This window comes from Rutidosis leptorrhynchoides, chromosome 5 (assembly GCF_046630445.1).
Source record: "Rutidosis leptorrhynchoides isolate AG116_Rl617_1_P2 chromosome 5, CSIRO_AGI_Rlap_v1, whole genome shotgun sequence".
Taxonomy (NCBI): Eukaryota; Viridiplantae; Streptophyta; class Magnoliopsida; order Asterales; family Asteraceae; genus Rutidosis; species Rutidosis leptorrhynchoides.
In genome coordinates this window covers 2,115,142-2,122,402 of record NC_092337.1, presented here as the reverse complement: position 1 = coordinate 2,122,402, position 7,261 = coordinate 2,115,142, and positions in this window count along the sequence as shown.

Here is a 7,261-nt window from a genome sequence, read left to right as displayed (position 1 = left end):
ATACACATATACATACATATTCATATATGTTCATTTAATGGTTCGTGAATCATTGGAATTTGGTCGAGGTTTAAATGAATGTATAAACATAGTATAAAATCCTTGAGATTTAACTTAACAAACATTGCTTATCGTGTCAGAATAATATAAAGATAAAGTTTAAATTTAGTCAGAAATTTTCGAGTCGTCACAAACTTCAACTTATCACAGAAGCCTAAGGACATAAAAGAACGATTCGCTCCAGAATCAAATAACACACGCGCTGGCAAGGAATTAACCAAGAACATACCGGTAATGACGTCATCGGTAGCGGTTGCAGCATCTACCGTCATCTGAAATGCCCTTGCCTCTGCTGTTGGAGGATTCTTTCTCTTCTGCCCGACAGTAGAAGCAGAAGATCCCCCAGAAGTAACTGACCTCGCCCCTGACCCTGCCCCAGAACCGGCTCTTGATGCAGATGGACAATCCGCCGATCTATGACCTTCCTTATGGCAACTCCAACAAACATTTGACTTAAAAGAACAAGTTGTTGCTTCATGACCTTTCACTCCGCATTTCAAACATCTTCTGGTCATTGGAGAACACGGTCCGACATGAGTCGACTTACAAACATTACACCAATCAGGCTGACTTGAACCCGATCCGCTTATACCTGACTTACTCTTCTGTTTAAACCTACCTGACTTCTTACCACGAAATCCTGATTGCTTACTTGACTGCTGACCAAACTGACCACCTGTTTGACCTTCTGATTTTCCCCCAAAAGATCCACTTTTCGAACTTTCTCTTTTCGCTGTCATGATATCACCTTCAGTAATCTTCGCCATCTCATGAGCCTATGCCAATGTGGTTGCAAATCTAGCAACTGTTCTATATTATGGCTTAATCACCCTCATAAAATGCTGAATTTTATCCTTTTTAGTCGGTACCCACTATTGAACAAACCGTAACTTCGATGTAAAATCTCTGAAAACCTCATCAATCGTCATGTTTTCGGTCATTTTCATACTCAGGAACTCAGTTTTCAATCTTTCTATCTCATACTCAGAACAATACTGCTCACGAACCTTAGCAGTGAACTGTTCCCAAGTAATTTGACTGATCTGTTCTTTGGGTAAATATGCAGTAATAGAATCCCACCACTCCATTGCGTCACCTTTGAGAAGCCTACTAGCAAACAGTACCATAGATTCAGGCTCACAAAAACATGCTTCCAACGCTCTCTCTACTTCTCTTAGCCAATTAAGGGTCATTGTAGGGTTTGTGTGACCACTGTACTCAGGAGGTTTGAAGTCTATAAACTATTTATAGGTACACTTCCTTCTTGTCTCAGGGACTTGAAATGGGTACATCATTTGATTAGGAAAAGTCTGGTTAAACGAAAATGGCATTTGATAGTTTTGATAGGTATTTTGTGGAAACTGTGATTGGGAACTGTCACCGGCTTGATTATAAAGGTTTAAAGGAAAAGTTGTGTTTAACGCAGTGGTATTAGGGTTCCATTACGCCCGTTCTTGTTCCAATTCCTTAATTTTCTCCTGAGCTTCTAGTAACCGACTTTGAAGTTCTATTACTTCTTGAGAAGTTTCTTCTTCTGAAGACACATGTCCATCTTCGTCAGGGGCTCTAAAAGTACCAGTTCTAGGGACAGTAGGGCCAGTAGCGATTGCTTTATTATCTGCCATTACTGCACTACCACAACACTCACACCATAGCTTAGTATAAATTCTGTTAGTACTAACAACTAACACATAACCTGTCCTAATACTCACTTAACCCATCTCCAACATGTTATGTTTGACATGACTCTTCTAAGTTTGGGAACATGACATGTAGATCACAATGCACATGCTGCCAAACTCAGCTCTGATACCAACTTGTGACACCGCTGATTTTTTTTTAAAAACGTGGCGGAAGCATCATATTAGTTAAATACGATATCTACATAAACTATTGTTAATACAACCTGTGTCACGTGTCATTACAAGATACTTGTTTATATGGAGAAGACATATTTACAAAAAGTTTACAAAAGATTATTGTTTTCATAAAGCAAGACAACATCAGAGTTGACTCCTGTCAAACATAACATCACCATGCCCGTCTTCTCCCAAAAGCAATATCTACAAGCTACAACCTGCAGGGAGGAGATGGAGGGGAATTAGCACGAAGCTAAGTGAGTACGACTAACTACAGGCCAAAGCATCAGAAGTGTTATACTAATCATGTCACATAGTCTAATACACAAACATCACCCAGTAGTGCAGTCTACAGAGACTCCAGCGGTTCGGCCAAACCATTAACCTCCAGTTGATCGGGCTGGGGTGTACCGGAAGTTCCTCCTACATACCGTGTTGCATAAATCATCCACACGCGATGAACACGTCATACAAACATATACTACACAGATGCAAATAGGCTACCACATGAGGAACCCAGCCCGCAGGTTGATCTCTCCTATCGAATTAGGCTACCACAAGATAGGGACGCACTGGGTTCCAACAGACAAGCATCAACCAACATGCAGTCATCACAAGTAACTAACTAATTACAACAATAAGTATATTTAACAAGCATGGCAATCATAATATAACATACTACTATATACTATATTCTCTAGTCAGTCCCACTCACCGATTACTAGCAAACGAGAAGGTATTCAGCTATCTAATCACTGAACCTTCTCTTTCTCCTTTTCTCCTGAGAAAAACATATACACAAGTTAGTTTCTGTCCGTTAACCCCAATTAACACAATACAAAAATTTTTGTATCAAAAACTGTCCGCTGAAAATTTTTGCTTAACACTTATGCACTTTCTTTCAAAATTTACATCCTGAACATCAAAATACAAATGGGCAGCATAATGGCTAAAAATCAACACTTAGGTAAAATATTCTGCCATGGACACTCAGTCGGTCGACTGACTGTCCCAGTCGGTCGACTGACCTTCCCAGTCGGTCGATTCATTTGGTATTACATCAATCGGTTGAAGGTAAATCTCAGTCGGTCGGTTCACTCAATAGTCGGTCGGTTGTCTTCGTCAATTGGCTGGTTCAACCCTCAGTCGGTCGACTGTCGACTGACAGTCGGCCGACTGTGTTCATCTTCATCAGAAACTGAACAAAGGCTACAGACTTCACGATGAAATCCTCAAATCTCGATCTAGAGCTCGTTTTAAACCCCAAAATCGACCACAACTTGTTCACTACTTGTTATAGACTCAAAATCCACAACAATTCGACCATAACAACACTTAAATCACTCGTTTTGACACAAATTTACACTTTTATGAAAACTAACACAAAACCTTAAATTTCTCAAAGATTAGAGCATGGAAGCTTGTGACTCTTACCTTGAAAGAATCAGTGAATCACAAGGAACACAAAGATATGAACAATTTGAGCTCTAGATAAAGATTAAGGATTATGGTTTGATTGTAGGTAGAAGGGAAGGTACGGTGTGTTTGGGAATTTTCTAGAAATGGGAAGAAGAACACATGCACTAGTCACTTAATTTAGGTTTAATTTCCCACACTGTGCGATACACGGGTATTTATCAGTTATCTGATATCTTTCGTACGTCATTTGGCAACCCAAACGGAGTCCAAATTAAATAAACAAACCTGTTCTGTGACCCTTGTCACAAACTGGTCCTAACCACATCATTATTTAATAATAAATATTAAATAAAAAATAAAAGCATATAATAACGCAATACAAACTTAAGGGCAATCTAGTAATATTACATCTAGGCCCGATTGAGGATGTTACACAAGTAATACCAACGCTGTTTGTTATAAATGTTGAAAACCGGGCCACATTATTAGAAATTGCCCGAATCAGGGGAATACTAATGGGTAAGGTCACGGAAGAGTTTTCTATATTAATGCGGCAGAAGCACAGGAAGACCCGGAGCTTGTTACGGGTACGTTTCTTATTGACGATAAATCTGCTTATGTTTTATTTGATTTGGGTGTGGATAGAAGCTATGTGAATAGAGATTTTTGTGCTAAATTAAGTTTCCCATTGACGCCTTTGGATAATAAATTTTTACTCGAATTAGCAAACGGTAAATTAATTTCAGCAGATAATATATGTCGGGATAGAAAAATTAAACTGGTGAATGAAACGTTTAAGATTGATTTAATACCAGTCGAGTTAGGGAGTTTTGATGTAATAATTGGCATGGATCGGTTGAAAAAGGTGAGAGCAGAGGTCGTTTGTTACAAAATGCGATTCGCATTATGCGTGAAAAAGAAAAACCTTTAATGGTGTACGGAGAAAAGAACAACGCGAAGTTAAATCTTATTCGTAGTTTGAAGGCGCAAAAAATAATAAGAAAAGGTTGTTACGTCATTCTAGCACACATCAAGGAAGTTATACCTGAAGAAAAGAACATCAGTGATGTTCCCGTCGCAAAAGAATTTCCCGATGTATTTTCGAAAGAATTACCGGGATTACCCCTACATCGATACGTTGAATTTCAAATAGACCTAGTATCAGGATCTGCACCAATAGCTCGTGCTCCATACAGACTCATACCCAGCGAAATGAAAGAATTACAAAGTCAGTTACATGAACTTTCAGAGCGTGGTTTCATTCGACCAAATACATCACCATGAGGAGCTCCTGTTCTGTTTGTCAAGAAGAAAGATGGTACATTTAGGTTGTGTATCGACTACTGAGAGTTGAACAAACTTACCATCAAGAACCGTTACCCATTACCGAGAATCGACGACTTATTTGAACAACTACAAGGCTCGTCGGTTTATTCAAAGATCGATTTACGTTCTGGATATCATCAAATGCGGGTGAAGGAGGATGATATTCCGAAGACAGCTTTTAGGACGTGTTACGGTCATTACGAGTTTATGGTTATGCCGTTTGGATTGACTAACGCACCAGCTGTATTCATGGATCTCATGAACCAAGTGTGTGGGCCATATCTTGACAAGTTTTTCATTGTTTTCATCGATGACATACTTATTTACTCGAAGAATGATTAAGAGCACGAAGAACATTTGAGAAAAGTGCTAGAGTTGCTGAGAAAAGAAAAACTGTACGCTAAGTTTTCAAAGTGTGCATTTTGGTTGGAAGAAGTTCAATTCCTCGGTCACATAGTGAATAAAGAAGGTATTCAGGTGCATCCAGCAAAGATTGAAACCGTTGAAAAGTGGAAAACCCCGAAAACTCTGAAACACATACTCCAATTTTTAGGGATGGCTGGTTATTACAGGAGATTAATCCAAGATTTTTCTAAAATAGCAAAACCTTTGACTGCATTAACGCATAAAGGGAAGAAATTTACATGGAAGGATGAACAAGAGAAAGCGTTTCAATTGTTGAAGAAAAAGTTAACTACGACACCTATATTGTCATTACCTGAAGGGAATGATGATTTTTTGATATATTGTGATGCCTCAAAGCAAGGTCTCGGTTGTGTATTAATGCAACGAACGAAGGTAATTGCTTATGCGTCTAGACAATTGAAGATTCACGAGCAGAATTATACGACGCATGATTTGGAATTAGGCGCGGTTGTTTTTGCATTAAAGACTTGGAGGCACTACTTATATGGGGTCGTAAGTATTATATATACCGACCACAAAAGTCTTCAACACATATTTAATCAGAAACAACTGAACATGAGGCAGTGCAGCGCAGGTGGATTGAATTGTTGAATGATTACGACTTTGAGATTCGTTACCACTCGGGGAAGGCAAATGTGGTAGCTGACACCTTGAGCAGAAAGGACAGAGAACCCATTCGAGTAAAAGCTATGAATATAATGATTCACGCTAACCTTACTACTTAAATAAAGGAGGCGCAACAAGGAGTTTTAAAAGAGAGAAATTTAAAGGATGAAATACCCAAAGGATCGGAGAAGCATCTTAATATTCGAGAAGATGGAGCCCGGCATAGGGCTGAAAGAATTTGGGTACCAAAATTTGGAGATATGAGAGAAATGGTACTTAGAGAAGCTCATAAAACCAGATACTCAATACATCTTGGAGCGGGGAAGATGTACAAGGATCTCAAGAAACATTTTTGGTGGCCGGGTATGAAATCTGAAATGTCCCGTTCTTATTGATTAAAAACGTTCCATATTAATTGATTTCGTTGCGAGGTTTTGACCTCTATATGAGACGTTTTTCAAAGACTGCATTCATTTTTAAACAAACCATAACCTTTATTTCATCAATAAAGGTTTAAAAAGCTTTACGTAGATCATCAAATAATGATAATCTAAAATATCCTGTTTACACACGACCATTACATAATGGTTTACAATACAAATATGTTACAACAAAATAAGTTTCTTGAATGCAGTTTTTACACAATATCATACAAGCATGGACTCCAAATCTTGTCCTTATTTAAGTATGCGACAGCGGAAGCTCTTAATAATCACCTGAGAATAAACATGCTTAAAATGTCAACAAAAATGTTGGTGAGTTATAGGTTTAACCTATATATATCAAATCGTAACAATAGACCACAAGATTTCATATTTCAATACACATCCCATACATAGAGATAAAAATCATTCATATGGTGAACACCTGGTAACCGACATTAACAAGATACATATATAAGAATATCCCCATCATTCCGGGACACCCTTCGGATATGATATAAATTTCGAAGTACTAAAGCATCCGGTACTTTGGATGGGGTTTGTTAGGCCCAATAGATCTATCTTTAGGATTCGCGTCAATTAGGGTGTCTGTTCCCTAATTCTTAGATTACCAGACTTAATAAAAAGGGGCATATTCGATTTCGATAATTCAACCATAGAATGTAGTTTCACGTACTTGTGTCTATTATGTAAATCATTTATAAAACCTGCATGTATTCTCATCCCAAAAGATTAGATTTTAAAAGTGGGACTATAACTCACTTTCACAGATTTTTACTTCGTCGGGAAGTAAGACTTGACCACTGGTTGATTCACGAACCTATAACAATATATACATATATATCAAAGTATGTTCAAAATATATTTACAACACTTTTAATATATTTTGATGTTTTAAGTTTATTAAGTCAGTTGTCCTCGTTAGTAACCTACAACTAGTTGTCCACAGTTAGATGTACAGAAATAAATCGATAAATATTATCTTGAATCAATCCACGACCCAGTGTATACGTATCTCAGTATTGATCACAACTCAAACTATATATATTTTGGAATCAACCTCAACCCTGTATTGCTAACTCCAACATTCACATATAGAGTGTCTATGGTTGTTCCGAAATA